The following is a 17610-nucleotide window of genomic DNA, read 5'->3' on the forward strand; positions in this document are numbered from 1 at the left end:
TGAAATTCCTTTTAGTACAGAATAGTTCAAAGTTAAAATGGGATTGCCTGGATGATTTTCTTTCCCTTTAAATAACCACCCAGCTGTGTCTTGACCTGCTTCCTTCTATAATCTTTGTTGCAGAAGATGATGAAATAGCACTGTCTGTGTTAACCTGAGGAATATTGACATACTGAAGGATATTAGAAGTATTGGCATATGATGGTTGCAGAAAAATTTTATAGAGAACTGAGAGTAGATGGGTGACATGGGCCAGCTGTGTCCCTCCACCAAAGATATGCTGAAACCCTAACTCCCAATACCTGAGAATCTGATCTTCTTGGAAACAGAGGTCATGGCAGATGGAATTCATTAAGATGAGCTCCTACTGGAGTAGGGTGGGCCCTTATTCCAATATGACAGGTGTCCTTGTGAGAAGAGGAGAGAGACCCAGAGGGAGAAGACAGCTTGGTGCCAACAGAGACAGACTGAAGGTTGCATCTACAAACCACAGAATGACAAAGATTGCCGAGACCAGTCAGGAACTGGGAAGAGGCAAAGAAGGACCGTGCCCTAGAGCTGTCAGAGAGCCAGGCCCTGCCTGCAGAAGGAGGAGAACCAAACTCCTGTTTTTGTAGCCACCAGCTTGGGTCCTTCGTTATGGCTGCCCTAGGAAACTAACACAGTGGGAAAGAAAAGAACGTATACAGTATGTGCTTGATAGATCACTTTATTATGCATGGCAAGCTTTTTCTCATTCTGTAGTGCAATTAACACAGAGAACAAAGTGGAAAAAATCAAATAGTTCAGAGAATATTATTACCACTGATTTAAAAGGAGTGACCATTGATCTCGGGTTGTGTTGTTCATGTAACACTGTTTGATTGAATTTTCTTTTTTGTGTTGGAAATGCTGGAAACCATTTATGGCTCAAATTCTTTTTAAATTCCAATATCATCCATAAGAGAATGCATATAATATGCTACTCTTTTGAATTATTCAAAAGGATGCTTTAAAAAAACTTTGGCTGTATTTGTTAGATGAGGGCTAACATAACGTTGCCAGATGGGTAAAGGGTTGTTGAGTAGGAATAATCATCATGAGCACAGAGAAAATCGAATCTCCCGCCAAGCCTGTGGATAAAGAGAAAGCATTCAGATTAAGTCATTGCCAAAACCCTTGTGCCCTCTTGTTTCTGAGCGTTACCTAAATGTAACTGACCAAGTGTTCACAGTTGCCTGTTTGTTGCCCTCTGCTTTGTCTCCACCAAATGTTAGTCAGGTTTATCTCCTTCTTACGTGCCCCTGAACTCTGCTTACCTCCGAGCCTGAGCAAGCACTAGGAAGGGGAACGTGCCCCCTTACCGGCTTACCTGAGAATCGACTGACCACAGTGGACGCTTTGCCTACCAGTGTCTGCTGCTCGTTTCCCTCGGCTTGCCCAATTTCCCCTTAAAAGTTTCTGCTAATCTTTGCTTCCCTCTCCTTACCGATAGAAGGAAGGCCTTTTTCTGTTTGATTTTGAAAAATGTGCAGATTGTTGAGATTTGAGAGTTCTCCCTACTGCAAGCTCTTGCTTCTGGATGAACTTTCTAGCTGTCAAAGTTTGGATTTGTTTTGATTTTTTGATTTGACATGAAAAAGACCTTGACCAAAAACTGTGCCTACGTTAAGATCACTCACATGAAAAAGCGTTATTAAAATTATTCCAAAGTACTTATATAATCGGACTCTAGAGGAAATTGCTGCTCTCTCTACTACTTCTTTCTTTGTTCAAGTGCTTACGTTACTCGTCCGAAATTAGTTTGATGGTTTCCCAATGGACTTTTTTATTGTCCGTCTATACTCCCTCTCACTCTAGCTGCCATACTCCTGCCTGTGTAATGTGCCTAAAAAATCTACCCAACCACATCACTTCTTTATCAAATGCTATTCTGACTGATGATTGTCTGACTTTATAGTCATCTTTAAAACTAGGTAAGACGTGTTGAATGCAGAGACTCTGGCCTACTGGTGCTTATATCCCTGTGGCTATCTCATTGCACGCCCACGATGTGGTCAAGAAATATCTGACGACTGAACGAATACAAATTTCCTTTGGACTCTTGCTTGCCAAAATAATAACACAAGAAACAGTATCTATTTCTAATCGTTTCTTTCCAGTCTTTTAAAGAACTCCTTTATTTCCACTTCTTCAAATCTCATAGCCAAACTCATTACACAAACAAGCTGCTGTTACTTTTCCTGGTTCTTCAGGGACTTCAGAAATATCCACTGCATGAATTTCCATCATCTTTTCCTCCCCTTGTCACTTCGGACATGAGGTTCAGCGGTTCAGTTCTGCATTTTAGCCCACTTGCTTTTTCAGTTCGAATGCTATTCTCTCTCAAACTAAGGTAGCCAAATTGTCTTCCTCAGCATCCCCTACTTAAACCAAGGAAAATATACACACAAAGGATAATGCCCTGAAGGAAAACATCAACGACAGAGAAATAACAGCAGAGCATTGCCTCTTTTAAGGCATCTGTGCTCAGCACTTTTATTTGCTACTCTAATCCTGAAAACTTGCATCCCTTTCTTTTTTCTCCCTTCCTGATTTGGTCTTTCTTTCAACCCATTGTTTAATCTAGCCTTTCCTTGGACCATTGCCCATGTTCCTTTTAAGCCTTTCTATTACCAACCTATTTCAGTTCTCACACACCTCTGCTTAAACAGAACCTGCACTTTTCATCTGTATTTATCTGCTCAAGATAATATGATTATATCCTCTTTCCTGATCAGATATCTTCAGCTATTACTTAAAGCCTAGAGAGCCAAGTGCGGACTCCTCACTCTGTCATTAATGGCAACTGAGAATTCCATTTGAAGAAATTCTCCAAGGGCATTTAAAATAACTGAAATCCTCTGCAACTAATCCACTTTGAATTGTCCGACTGTTTTATTTTATCTCCAAAAGGATTGCTTTATTTTGGAGTGAAATATTGAATCTTTCATAGAATTTGGAACACATAGTATAGTTTTAGGTCAAACTGGCTTTCTAAAGAGCGAATTGCTAATATCTCCTTAACTCCTTGCTGGTATTCTATTAGAGCAGTGGTCCCTATCCTAATTGTTTAAGGCAAAGCTTCTCAAACTTTGTGGTGTTATAAACCATACAGGAATCTTATTTAATGCAGATTCTAATTCACTAGTCGGAATACAACTTTAGACCCTAAATTTCTGACAAGTTTCCAGATGATGCTTGTGAAGCTGCCTGAAAGATCACATTTAGGAAAAAGTTTGAAACAGCCTCCAGGCGCAGATTTAGCAGCAGGGCGGGCTGCAGCCACAGTCATAGACGTTCTGATTCAGGGCCCTTATATAATATGTCTTTCAATAGTTTCACTAATTCTACAGAGTGGCTAAGTATTGTTGTAACACCTATTTTGTCCACGAGATAATTGAGGTTTAGAAAAGACGAAGAATAGTTCAAGGTCATGAAACTAGTGATCCGGAACAGGACGCAAACGCAGGTCTCTCCGTCCCCAAAGCAGAGGCTCCTCACCACAGTAGGACAGAAGATTTCTTTTAGTAACATTTAGATCAGTAACTACACTTCAGGAGAGCTCCCCCGGGATACATTTCTTAACCTGGGGCTGCTTTTGGTTTGATGGCTTGCTTTTGCTTTTTCTTGCTGTAACTGTCACCATTGACTTTTCTGGAGAACGAAAATGTCACTAGACCCAGCTTACCTCTGTAATCCCGTCCTGTGGTACTGAACAGCATTCTAACGATATTGCACTGGATATGGATATGGATATTCAGGATAATAAATTGATGGATCAGGTTGATAAGGTCTATCTTCTTGAGATAGCTGAGAATTAAAATACTCTCTCTGTATACCAACAAAAGGAAAGAGAACATTGTAGAGAATTGAGACAATGACAGTGCAAATATCTCACAATCAGGTCACTTAAAAAATTTAAGTTGGTAAAGCTCATAGGACCTTATACAACATCTCCATGATTGTGTTTCAAATGTTTAGTTTTTCACTGTTTTCTGAGAAAAATGTCGAAGAGAAGGTAAAAATGATCGTTTCCATTTCTACTGTTTGTTGAAAATGTTGTTGTTTTGTAACACACATGGTTCATAAATGATAGCCAACCACTGGAAAAAGGTTTGATAGCCTTTATAATGTTATCTCTAAGCTTCTACATTGCCCATCCTTGACTACTCCAGGGCAGATGGATTTACTAATTCCAGCTTAGGTGGGATTGCTACTGCTCACTTGAGATTTATAACGAGTTTATTTTCTATTAAAACTCCTACATTGTTTAATATTGACTTCTGTTAATGCAAATATCTTCATCCCTCCTTCTCATCTTTTTATTGGGTGCCATTTTAAATTCATCTCTTTACTGTATTGGTAACATCAATGTTTGAGAACTTATCACATTAACAGCACATACCAAAATAATATGAGTTGTCAAAGATACATTGCATTCAGAAAAATAATAAATAAATGAAATTTTCTATCTTATTTATCATGGTCAGTTTATCCAAATGATTTCATCAGTCTCCAAAAGAATCAGCAGGTGGAAATTTACCACACCATATGTGCCTTTATCACCCTCTGTGCTCCATTAAACATATGTTACACTTAACAGAATTAGAATTTCAACAATTGTTTCATCAAGGTAATTATTTATCAACAAAGACACCTAAGATCTGAGGGAATAATTGTCTTCCTTAGGGTGGCATTGTGAGTTTCCATCTAAATGCTACTAGTACACAAGACTTTTGGGTCTTTTGCCAGTGTATCATAAATAAATAAAATCAATGTGCACTTGAGCCAGTCATTATACAGACATGTTTCAGAGCTACGTATTGGTTCTTATTTATAGAATAAATACTCAGAGAAGAAACTGTGGTTGTAGTGTACCACATTATCAGAGGAATGCTTACCGGGTATCTTCTCACATGCCTTCTAAATCTCTGTTAAAATAAAGAACAAATTAAAAATTTAATATGTGTTTAATTCCTAGTTTTCTAGGAAATGAGAATATCTTACCTCCTCAGATGAATCGGCTCCCTTGGAAAAAAGAAAAGAAGAAAAGAGTTAACATCTTAATTTTATAACTCTAGAGTGTAAAAAAGCACTTAGCTGCTACAATTATGATTGAACAAAATGGAAGCAAAGTCTTGGTAACTGATCCACTAAACTAGTTTGTTTTTGTTTAATGGCGTCTTTAAGATGAGTGAAGGGTAGGCTCTTGCAATAACTAATGTGCTACATTCGCATATCAATTCATTTTGGTTCAATTTCCTTTGCATGTAAAATGGAGGAAAATATCACCGTGAATAGAAGAGGGAAAAATGGAAAGCTAAACTTTGGATTTGCTCCAGACAAATGGTTTCTATATGACTATGTTTTGGTGACTCCAAAGCTATTCAAATGTTTGTTGTGCTGATAAAGTTGCCATTACATTTTTGGCTATTCTTCTTGATTTTCAAGTTTTGCACTTCTGTCCTCTTATAGAAAGCTAATGTGATAAACAATTTGTTTTTGAAGCATTCACTATAATTTGTCCGATAAATTGAAATATTATTATTATTTCTTGATGGGCTTCTCAGTAACTAGACAAAGTAAACCAAAGTGAAAGGAATCAATAATTTTAACAGAAGAGGAAACAAAGGAGGGTGGAGAGGAGGAGGAGAAAAGAGTTTCAGGAAGGTCAGGTGTGTCCATTTTTATTCGTACTCAAGATTTATTCTCAGTCCTTAATAAACTTATGTAGCTGAATTCAAAGAAATTGTCTGTGTTAAAACATTAAAATTAATACAGCCATGTTTAGGTAAATGCAAACATAGGCCAGAACCCAGGAAATAAGAGAGATGTTTTGGAGAAGTAAGGAGAACATATTCTTCAAAATTCCATGACATACTTACAATCATGGCAACCAGGAGAGCCAAGATAAAAAAGACAAATGCAAGGATCTTCATGTTTGGCTGAGTCCTGTGAAGCATACATGAAACATCAGTAGCACATTCATTCCTGCATTACAAATCAAACATTTGTTACTCAAACTAGGCTCCAAGCATTATGAAACATGCTAGAAATCCCAAGACAACTGACACACATTGCCTGGCATCATGGAACTGAGAGACTAGAGGGGGACGTTGATAAGTAAAGATAAGTGCTCTGCTATGGAAAGCTGTGCTAAAAAAACACCCATAATGGAAATCTTAAACAGATCGAGTGAATAAGGGTATTAAAGCAAAGAAAAGGTAAATCTAGTGTTAGACTCTACGGAATGAGTAAAATGGGAACCTGCAAAGAAACATAAATGAGAGAGAGGATAGCGTGTAGGAAGCAAAATAGTTCAGCTGTAAGAAGGACAAAGAAGGAGCCAGGCTGATCACTCAGATGGTTGTGAGAGTCTAGTAGCCTTCCGTAATGATGTTCGAGACAACAATGAAGGTGGAGTTGAAAGAAATGTTTAGAATGTAGAATGACAAGCAACAGGGAATGCTTTTTATCATACATTTAGTGAAAATGAGCCTGGTTTCTGACTTAAAAGTTTTAGATGGTGTAACCCTGGTATTAGAAAATTCGTGATACCAGGGGGAGAAAAATCAACTTGAAAATAAGTTTCACAGAAAATATATGAGGATGCTTTGAGAAATTGCATTGGCAAAAGTGATTTAATCATCCAAACTCTCTTATTCAACACAATTAACCAAATCTGGAACTCTTTATATGTTTCTGTAATTCTGTATATGCAAGTGAACACAATTCTGTGGCTGCTGAAAAGTAACGATAATTATTGATTTCTGAATTAGACATCCAAATAATATTTTTCAAGCGCAAAGGTAAATAATGAGTAGAGACTTTTTTTCTGATCAATATATACATTTTATAAACAGAAGTAGAATAAGACATCATATTAGACTGTACATGAATATATTACCTTTCACCAAAGATGAGAATCAAGAGCCCAAAGAGCTGGAATTCTGATGCCCTGAGGAGTGATGTGCTTTTCTAGAGGGCTCACCTATTTAAACACACTGACATCCTCCATTTGTCATTCTAAATCCTGTCAATTATGAGATTATATTATAAAACTGAAAATCACGCCCAAAGTCTGTGCCCACAGATGACAAAAATAAACTTAAGAGGGTGATTTTACAATAGCGGATTGTGAAGCAAAGTGACCAGGAACCAAATGTACCCAGCAAATGACTCCCAGTGTTAGTCTAGGCACGTGTGAGTAAGCCAAAAGGAACAGTGTGCTAGAGTAAACAACGTGTAGAAATGAATTGAGGTGGTAAAAGTGTTTCCGTAGAACACCATCTGCCCTGTTTCAACAAAGGGGCGTCCGAGATGGAACAAGTCTCTGTCAAAAATCACATCAACTTATCAAAATGTTTCCTGTTGCCTGACAAACAGTGAAAACTGTCATGACAAAATCAGAGTCAGCATTTATTTCCAATGTGTTTCCTACAAAGGATCAAATTGTCCTTTTATTCTACGGCCTTTAGAGCATTTTAAGTCTGAAAGGGTATTAAAATGTTGGCAAAAGTTTGGTAGTCTTTTCAGTATTGTGTGATAAAATAATTCAATTTTTAAAGTCAAATGACCAGATGCACTCAGTACTGTTTATTAAACATAGTATCTAGATGCAGGTGTTTTGGAATTTAATTTCCTTCCTCTGAGTCTTTAGAAGTTCATGTTCCTCAACGGAAGCCATGTGTTGACATGAATACGCTAGATAGAAGGAAAAATTAGCTTTTACTAAGTCTCTAGGCTAATGTGGATAAAGGCTGACCTCTTTGCTACTGGTTGGAAAATTCAATGCACTCAGAACTGAGTATCATAAAATGATTGCTAAAGTTAAGATAAATTCTCTATACCAGTCCATTGTTACTCAGCGTGTGGTGGGTGGGACCATCAGAATCAGCACCACCTGAGAGCTTGCTGGAGATGCAAATACATAGGCCCTGTTTCTAGACACGTTGAATCAGGGTCTCAGAAGTGCACTAGGAATCTCATTTTAATGATATCTCGGGAGATTTCCGTGTACCATAAAGTTTAAGGAGCCACATAATAGACACATAAATGTATTATTTGTCTGTAGACCTGACCCCATTAACAGAACTTAAAGTTTAATTTTATTTCAGGTGTTTTAAGGCAACATTCACTAGGTGAATATTCTATGGTATATTTGAACACCTCATTAAAATTTTTTGTTATTCTCTAGCTAGTATACAAAGCCAGAGAGATGCCTCATTAAGGCAAACAGAGAATTAAAGTCAAATTCAATTTTAATCAATCTGATTGTTCCTTGTTTCATTGATTTCTAAGCATTGTAGATAGGCAGGATCTTCTCAAATGCTCAACACATCTGTCTTGACATATTCTGATGGAAAAGAGATATACAGACTTCAGTAATGATGAAATAATTCCGATTGTCAAAAATAAACCGTGCTTTATTCATTTTGGAAACGTCAAATGACTTCCTTCCTTCCTTCCTTGTTTCCTTTCTGTTTCCCTCCCCACTGACTTTCTTCCCCTTCTTCCTTGCCTCCCCTGTTTCTTCACAGATTCATTTAGCCAATGGTACCAGTCACTATTCTGATAGACCTGTGAAAGTCACAGCCGAGTGAAGAAAACATGAACTACTGCTCCAAAGGCACAGCCACCCGATGACAGCAACAAACACAAACTGCCAGCAATAAAAACTGATAGGTGCTGATATATACATTTACAGCCTACAAGTAAACCTAACTCAGGCATACTTTAGGTTGGGACACCAAAACGTAGGCTTTCTTCCGCCCATTGTTTTCTGCTCTAACACCATAGGAAGTATGGGGATTATGGATGACAGTGGGAAAGAGAATAGTGGACTTTAAACAGCAGAGTAAGCTTCTTGTATTAGTTATGGTTTCATACTCTAGGAACAGAGGTCATTTTAGAAGATTGACAGACCAGAATATATCCTGATACTTTATAATTAAGTAAAACAGATATCTTATCCTCTGTAAACAACCACCATGCAGTTTGATAAATGCCAGGCCTTTCATTTAAAAGGGAAAAATCAATAAGAGCTACTACTGAATCACAGGTGTGACATTTAATTGGTGGCATAAGAATGCAACCTGCGAATGGGTATTAACGGTGTTTATGCTGGATTGTCTTTCTCCTTCTCCTCCTCCTCTTGTTTTTCTTCCTCTTCTTCTTCTTCCTTCATTGCTCCTACAATGACAACACGGTCTACAGTCTATGACAAAATCCATGATGTTGGTTTATTTTACCAAAGAACCATTTTGTGTTATGTTCTCAGGGGAATTACTGAAATGAAAAATACTGCAACTGACAAATCTAGAACAAGGTATGACTGCCTACTAGATAACATGAAACCTCCTGGGCACTGGGCATACAAAGTGACAATCTCCTATTTCTGCCCTCAGGGAGTTATCTTATGTTATGGACTGAATGTTTATGTCCCCGCAAATTCGTATGTTGAGGCCCTACCCCACAATGTGTTGTATTAGGAGGTGTGCCCTTTGGGCAGTAATTAGGTTTAGATGAGGTCATGAGGATGGAGCCCCCATAATGGGATTAGTGCCCCTATGAGAAGAGGAAGAGACACCAGAGCTTCCTCCCTCCCCCATGGAAGATGTAGGAAGAAGGTAGCTATCTGCAGACCAGGAAGAGGGCCCCCACCAAGGACGCTTCTGGCACCCTGATCTCGAACTTCCCAGCCTCTAGAACTGTGAGGAATGTCTGCTGTTTAAGCCACCCAGTGTGTGGCATTTTGGTAGAGCAGGCTTAGCTGCCTGAGAAATCTTGTCATTTGTTTAACAGACATGGTTAAAGGCAACCATAGACAGAAGAGTCCAGGATAGGGCTGAATATATGAGTCCAAATTAAGAAAAAGTTCTCTAGACTGGAGCTGAGGATTTAAGAGCTTACTGACTGTAATGAAAATTGTGAAATTTGAAGAGACCATATAGAAAAAAAAATGTGTAGAGTAGAAGAGAATTAGGCTGAAGGCAAAAATCCTAGATAACAATTGACAGGAAATGGAGAAGTCTATGAAAATCTCCCAAAAGTGAACTAATAGCAGAAGAACAGAGAATTTCCGGACGATTTGTAAATTGTGGAAGCCAAAGGGAGGAAATTTCAAGTAAGAAGCTCCATTCATAATCCAATGTTGCAATGACCTGGGAGTTTGCTCACTCTCTTTAAACTACAATTTTCTCACCTGGAGTAATTATGCTAATAGTTGGGACTGGATTAAATGAGAATGTACATAAGTCACATTGCAAATAGAAATTGTTCAATTACAAACATTTGGTTTCGTCATTTTTTTTTATTTTTATCACCATAATCTTCATTAGAAAGGATGTCTTCATTTTAAAAAATTCTCTAAGGATGAGGGAAGAAATGAAGACCAAAGCACAGTGATAAACATCCTTGGAAAATATGACAGTCCCACAACCTGGAAGAATACAGGGAAAAAGTTGGAAGTCTGATCAGACAAAGATCAATGTACAGAAGAGCGGAGGAGGTAAGTTGAAGGCAGTTATGCCAAATGGACTCAATTTTCTCTACGAATGATTGTTGTCTGGAATTGGCTCATGGCTGAGATGAGTTAGATGCTTCAAAAAATTAGGACTACCTATTGAGAGGAAAAGGTGAGAGGTATATGACCAAACACAAGAAAATGATTTGGAAAACAGTACCACATTCCATGTTTAGAAAACATAAATGAAACTATTTTTTCCCCTACACACCTGAGTGTTCTCAGTAGAGACGTATAAGGATATTTAAGGACTTTCCAGGAGTGAGCTGTTAGCAAATAGGGCTCCTCAAAACCAGCGGTCACAGGAGTTATTTGAGTTATTACAAGGACAGATTAAATGAAAAATTTGAAGTCTTGAATTAGAAAAAAAGGAACCGAATTAAAAATGAAGAGAGAAAATAAAAGCATGTGGAAAGATCAAGGGCCTGGAGGTTTCTGTAAAGTCAAAGGAAAGGTATTTTTGCTTCAACCCTGGCCCCTTCCAAAATATACACAAGATCATATTCTCTTCCAGTGGCTTCCATCTGAAACCAAAGTGTAAACTTGACCTGCAGACCTCTCACAACCAGCATGCCCCTTTCTCTGTGACCTAGTGTCTTTGTATTCACTTCTTGCCTTCTTCTCTGTCTGGGCTGGACTTCTGGAAGTTTCCTCAAACACAGCAAAGAACTTTCTTTTACAGTGAATTTGCACCTGCTATTCCTTCTGCTTGGACTTTTCTTCCTTCAGGCTCACTCCCATGATTAATGCATAACTTTTCTTCACTGTCACTCTACCATAGAAGACGTTCTTGACTCTCCTATTCAGAATTGCCTCTGTGCCCCCGCCCTGCCTTTTATTTCTTTAGCGCACTCTTCACCACCTGAGAGATTGCGGATTATTTGTGTGCTTCTTGTCTGCCACTCTCAACTACAATGAAAGGTTCATGAATTCAGGGCTTTTGTGCCTTTTGTTCCTTGCTGTGACTTCAGCATCCCTCAGAGTGCTTGAGGGCTAGCCTCTCGATAAATAGTCAGTAAATAAATATTTGTTGAATGGAAGTCATTGTGGACACCACTGCTGGAGGGCATCAGAAGGTTATGTTCTCAGTGGGTGCCTACTGCTGTGCAGTGACAGTAGGGGTCATCTTTGGCTCTGTGGGCTGAGGTAGGAAATGTGAGGACCCAGGAAAAGCGTTAGGATAGATACTGTGGCAAATGGAACCAGCAACAAATCAGGGAAATGTAGGAACAAAGTTTCCAAAGAACCGAGCTGAGGTTGTGGATCATATATTTGTAGGATTGAAATAAGATGAAATGAATTAGAATTAGCTGCCAGCAAAGAAGCTCTCATAGAAAGCTGCTTCAGTGTTACATAACCCGGGAAAAGGAGGTGGTTAAAAGAATGCTTACTTAGCTTAGATTGTCAATATGAAAAATAGAAATTAAGATTAGAAACGTAAGATTGTGCTTGAAAATGATTTCTTTTTGAAAGGAAGAAATGGGATTCTGTTATACAGAAACAGCAGTGAAAACAGCTTGATGGTTACAAATTACAGCCGTCTCATCAGATATTAGTTAGGAAGCCAAGTAGCACGAAAAGATAGGGACGAAGATGATTAAGACTTAGCAGCGTTTAAAGGAGAAGAAATTATTGCTCCATGTACAAAATTGATCAGTGAAGTAGCTTTCTTCTGCTTTGCTAAATTATATATATAGCATATGCAATTCTCTACCTTGGCGTTGCTGTTGAGTTGGCTGTAAGGTGAAGGATGCACAGAAGTCACCCAGGGCACATGTATAAAATAGTGAGATAAACAAGAGAGCAAAGACTCTGAGCACCATAGGCAAATGGTGATCCCCCGAGGCAATGTCTATTTGAGGGTCAGGGAAGGGATTGTATATGGTGTTTCACTCTTTGCAGTGTAAGGAATGGTGTTTCTCCTGAAAATGAGTATAACATTCTTGGTATATTACATGTAGGTAGATATTTTGTCCACAATCAAATCACTTAGCTTTCCACTTCTGTCATATAGTAAAATCCTCATGATGTTGATGTATGACATAAAGTTCCTTGTGTTCTCCAGAAAAACTTCACGAACTTTAGCTGACTTTCTCCTCCTGTGTTGGACAGGGTCACCGCTTCGTTATTCTTGGTTAACACGTCAGATCCACATAGTTAATCACCGTCTTTCTTTCCCAAATTTTCTCTCCTCTGTTCATCATAAACAAAGATTCATAGCATTTCTTTTCAGATGAAAACAGATTTTGACATTTAGGATATTTCTTAGGCGTGTAGCATTCAAGCCGCCAGTACAGAAACTTATTTCTTCTAATTTTAGGAATCGTATCTGTAATTTCTATGGGTCACCGATGAAAATCATTCACATCCAAGAAGTAGGAAGCTCAGAAAGGGAGGTGATGGGCCCAAGGTCACATAGCTTGTTCATGGCAGTTCTGGGACTCCAAACCTCATGTTGTGTATAATTGTCTGCTTCCTACGTTGAGTCTCCCGCTCTGCCACTTATTCGTGATGTTTGAAAAGGTCCACTCAGCCAAAAAGGCTTTATAAAACTAACGGCAGATATGAACTGGAATGTTGGCTAGTGGTTTCATTTCTTTCAATTTCAGTTCCTTTCGTGAAATGGATATGGGATTCTCTGCTTCTGCCTCCCTCGAGACTGCTGCCAGAATCAAGTAAAATGAAAGACAGGTGAACACTTGGGACAGTTCAGTTAGATCTTACTTATACACTGTGTTAACAGTGCTATTTTTGGTGTATTTTGGCTATTTGATCTGTGATTTAACTTCTGTCCTAGAGAATTTTATTTAAATTTGTTTTACTTTCTACATGCAAAATGATGAAGCATTTTTTGCTCTGGTTAATTGAATTATCTTTTCTTTCAAAGAAAAGTAAGAAACAAGCAAAAACATAGAACTTCCCAGAAGGGGAAACGGATCATATTCATTTGTCCTCTTGTGATTCCATGGGTTCCTAACTGTCTGATGTTGATTATAAGCCTGAATATATTAAGGGAAGTTCAACTCCTGGTAAAACGGATTTATTTTGTTCTCTTAGGAAAGAAATGTATCAATATTTACACTAGAATTGATTCTCCTCTCTTTGTGGGTTTATATCTGTGCAAATCCAGATGAACTAAAACTTTACTTAGATAATATCTAAATGATTCCCAGTTGACCAAGCCAAGAAGTTTTTCTTAAAAAATCCACTGTAACGCTATGTTCATAAATTGAAATTCAGAATTGAAGAAATTCTCTGGTAAATTAAGTCTTCCAGAAGAAAATAACTGAATGTAAAAAGTAAAAGAATGTATAAGAAGGAGAGTGGAGAATTAGCAAGCAAACTGTCTCAGGTTTTCATTTGTTTTTCTCATCTGGTTGAGATAGCCCGGGGCTTTTGTCAGGGACAACTCAGCTTATTTTCCCATGACCCTGGGCTGGTTGCTTGACCCTCAGGGCATCATTTAATTTCAAGCGTACATGAAATGATATATGGAGAGTGGTTTATATAGTACCCATCACATATGTCCAGAAGAATAAATGTTCTAGTAAGTTCCTTTTTTGATTTGTCTAGGTATACTTGACCATAGATTACTTCAGAAATTAAAAATGGAATCACTTAAAACAAGATCTTAACTCTTGAAAAATGTTCACTTCATATAGATTATGTAAATAGGCGTGTAGAATCAATTTGCCTTTAGAATCGCCGGGGGATAAATGTTGAATGAACACATGATTATAACAAAAGTGGTAGAGGAAGAGAATATTATTAGAAGGTTATTAGACAAATTAAAACTTTCTAGGGGCTGGCCTGGTGGCACAGCAGTAAAGTTCACACGTTCTGCTTCTGCGGCCTGGGGTCCCCCGGTTTGGCTCCCAGGTGTGGACATGGCACTGCTTGGCAAGCCATGCTGTGGCAGGCGTCCCACATATAAAGTAGAGGAAGATGGGCATGGATGTTAGCTCAGGGCCAGTCTTCCTCAGCAAAAAGAGGAGCATTGGCAGCACATGTTAGCTCAGGGCTAATCTTCCTCAAAAAAATAAAATAAAAATAAAATAAATAAACTTTCTAAAAATAAAATGGCTTTCACTTAGAGATCTTGTTTTGAAATGCTCAGTAAGAAGCTGCTCCTGCTATAAAAGATTTAGAATGGATTTTTCCAATGTGTAAATTTAAGAATAATTGCTGTCTTTTGATGCAAATTGTCTCAAATATTCTACTATGTAATTTACATATGCTCGAACATCATCTTCATAAAAACCTGCAGAATTAGTATTACTAACTTCATTTTCAGTTAATGACAATGTCGTTTGGAGAGGTTAAGTAATCAGTTGCTGAGCAGGAGTTGGACTAGAAGTCCCCAGACTCTTTCCTGGCCCTGCAGACTTCTCTAGTCCAGGGAGGAAGGGTCACATACCCACCTGTGGTTTGGGATGAGAGTACTTCACAGCTTTTGCCTTCCCCTGTCGGTCCATGTGGCTGCTTCAAAGAGAGCAGTGAGCCATTCTGTGCTTTCGGACTAGGCTGAGATCTCAGATCACTTAAATTCAAGAACTCTTTACCTGAGGTTTGTAATTCTTCCAAGTTTAATTGGATAGTTGCTCACTTTTCTTAAAAGATAACTCCAGATCTGTTTGTTAAGATACTATTTACATATCACATCAACAATATGATAAAGAAATTTTTTCTATTGGATTTAAATATTTCATTCAGAAGAAATGGTAAGTAATCATTTGGGATAAGAAAGAGTTGAGTTGTAGAATAAATTCTCTTACTTGAAGTAATAAGCTGAAAAAATACCATCTATTTTAGGTAGATCTTTTCTTTTAGTCAGCTCAATTTTTTGTTACAAAATCAAGCATGTTAGAGAGGTACAAAATAAAAAAATTACTTAAAAATACTACACTAACTTTATTTGAGTAATAAATACTAACATCAGTGAGGACGTCAGTAGTTTCCTAAAGTAACAAATTATGAAATAGCTTTACTTAAATGGCATAGCACTAGTTTTATAAAAATAATTTTATAGAAAATCAGGGGCAATGAATTGAATGTTCAGAGTCCAAGCCACTAGCTTCTGGAAAACAAGCATTTTTTAAGAATTAAATAAGTTAAATATTTATCTTCAGAATGTTCTCTCTCATTTTGTACCAACATTATAGCATGACTAATAATATGTCTTATTTCAAAGACATTATGAATCCTAAATTATCTCCACCACTTCATATGCTGACAGAGTGTAGACAGGTGACCAAAATAGACCTGGACAGTAGGCCAGCAAACTAAACCTTGTATGCTCTTTGTCAAAATGACAGACATGGCTTGAGACTCTCAGTCTCTATTTGAGACTTAGCACTATAGAAAGGAGAAGGCAGGCTTCTGAAGGAAATGATTGGGGAGCATCCAGGCTCCCCAAGGCCACCAGGCTCCGGACACGATCCATGACGGTCCTCCCTGCTCTTTCAGAATGCGCTCACACTGTGGCCTTTTCCACCACAGAAGATGTTTCTTGTTCTGGTGACCTACATGATTCCTAACTCAAACCCTCATTCAACACCCTTAAAATTAGTTCTCAAAGTTTAATGTTCATCAGTATCCTTTGGAGGCCTCACTAAAATACAGATAGCTTAGCTCCACTTCAACCCTCCTGCCTCAATAGGTGTGGGGTGAAGCCTAAGAATCTATAATTCTCATAATTGTCCACGTGCCACTGATATTCCTAATCTGGGGTTAGCCCTTTGAGAATGGCTCCTCTAAATGATATTGAGAGGGTTTCCAAAGTGAAGCTATGGTGAAGGCAATTGGCAAGCTCTTGATTTGGTGCAGGCTTGATGTGAAATGTGGTTGCCTATGAAGTCGCATACCCATTTTCAGAGAGAAGAGGGTAGAATAAACAATATATGCTTCTTAGGAAGATAGTCAACTTAGGTCACTGAGAAATGATTTTGAGTCACCTGTGTGGTTTTCCCATTACTTCCAAGCTTGAATATTTGGTTGTGCATTTGCCAAGAATTATCAAACTATTATATAACAGTAATAAAAAGTTGCTATTTCTTGCGAGAGTTCTTCAACTTTAAAAGAAACAGTATCTTCTAGATATTGTTAGAACTCCTAGAGGATTCCTGAGAAATTAAAAAATAATAATAAGATAATTTAAAAAATCTGGTGACACAAAGAAATTGAATCTTCAGCATTATTCTGTGAATATCAGTAGTTACTATAGACATGCTCCCTGTTAGTTACCTACTTCATCATTAGTAGGTGACTTCGAAAGAAGGATTCAAATAAAAGCAGTAAAATCATTTTTTATTCATACTTATGTGAATTGCCTTTGCTAAACAAACGAGAAGGATAAATGTTATCTGCTGTTTAAATGGTAGTATCTCCATTATGAGAAAAAGTGAAAATTTAGGGCATAAAATTGATATAGGCAGGGTGAAATGATAAGTTTAAGTGCTATAAAAATTATTTTCTAGTGTATTAAAGAGGAATGATTTATAGACTACTATTAATAATCAGGATTAGGTATAAATAGTGTCAATTAAATATAGTTCCTATAAACCTTATGTCTCACCATTTCTTCTATCCTCTTTATTCTTTTCTAATTAAAAAATAATTAGATGTATTTTCCCCACACATTGTTTATATCTTCTAGGAATGGAAACAGAAAACCAATCTCACATAGAGAGAAGCATAAAGACGAATTTACTTTCATTTTATAGGTTTGCATGTTTCAGATAAAAAATTTCCAATTGGTAATAAATATGCAGCCATGTTTAATTGAAATGTCAGCACCATGAGGGAGGGATTTGGTCTATGGAATTCAATGTTGTGTTTCAGAGCCTACGATAGCATCTGAGGCATAGTTCTTCCTCAATACACGTTTGTTAAATGAATGAGTGAATAGACAAAATTCATTTCTGTGGTATATGGATAATTTTTAAATTTTAATAACTAAGGATTTATTTTAATGTATATTAAAATATAGAATTAAGTCACCAAATCTGGGTAGAGATTATAGAAAGAGATTTGGGTAGAAATTACAGAAAGTTCCTATTAACAGA

The 17610-nt window shown here is 37.6% G+C and overlaps 1 long non-coding RNA gene across 1 annotated transcript; it reads right to left on the reverse strand.

Annotated features, from left to right (window-relative positions):
- Positions 1-967: 967 nt before the first annotated feature.
- LOC139044857 (uncharacterized) lies at positions 968-7020 on the reverse strand. The gene is made up of 6 exons (XR_011502212.1): positions 6929-7020; positions 5907-5973; positions 5029-5049; positions 4923-4952; positions 3710-3852; positions 968-1112 (listed from the first exon to the last, which is right to left on the reverse strand). It is a non-coding gene; the product is annotated as an uncharacterized lncRNA (long non-coding RNA).
- Between the last annotated feature and the right edge of the window lie 10590 nt (positions 7021-17610).

This window comes from Equus asinus, chromosome 3, assembly GCF_041296235.1.
Source record: "Equus asinus isolate D_3611 breed Donkey chromosome 3, EquAss-T2T_v2, whole genome shotgun sequence".
Taxonomy (NCBI): domain Eukaryota; kingdom Metazoa; phylum Chordata; class Mammalia; order Perissodactyla; family Equidae; genus Equus; species Equus asinus.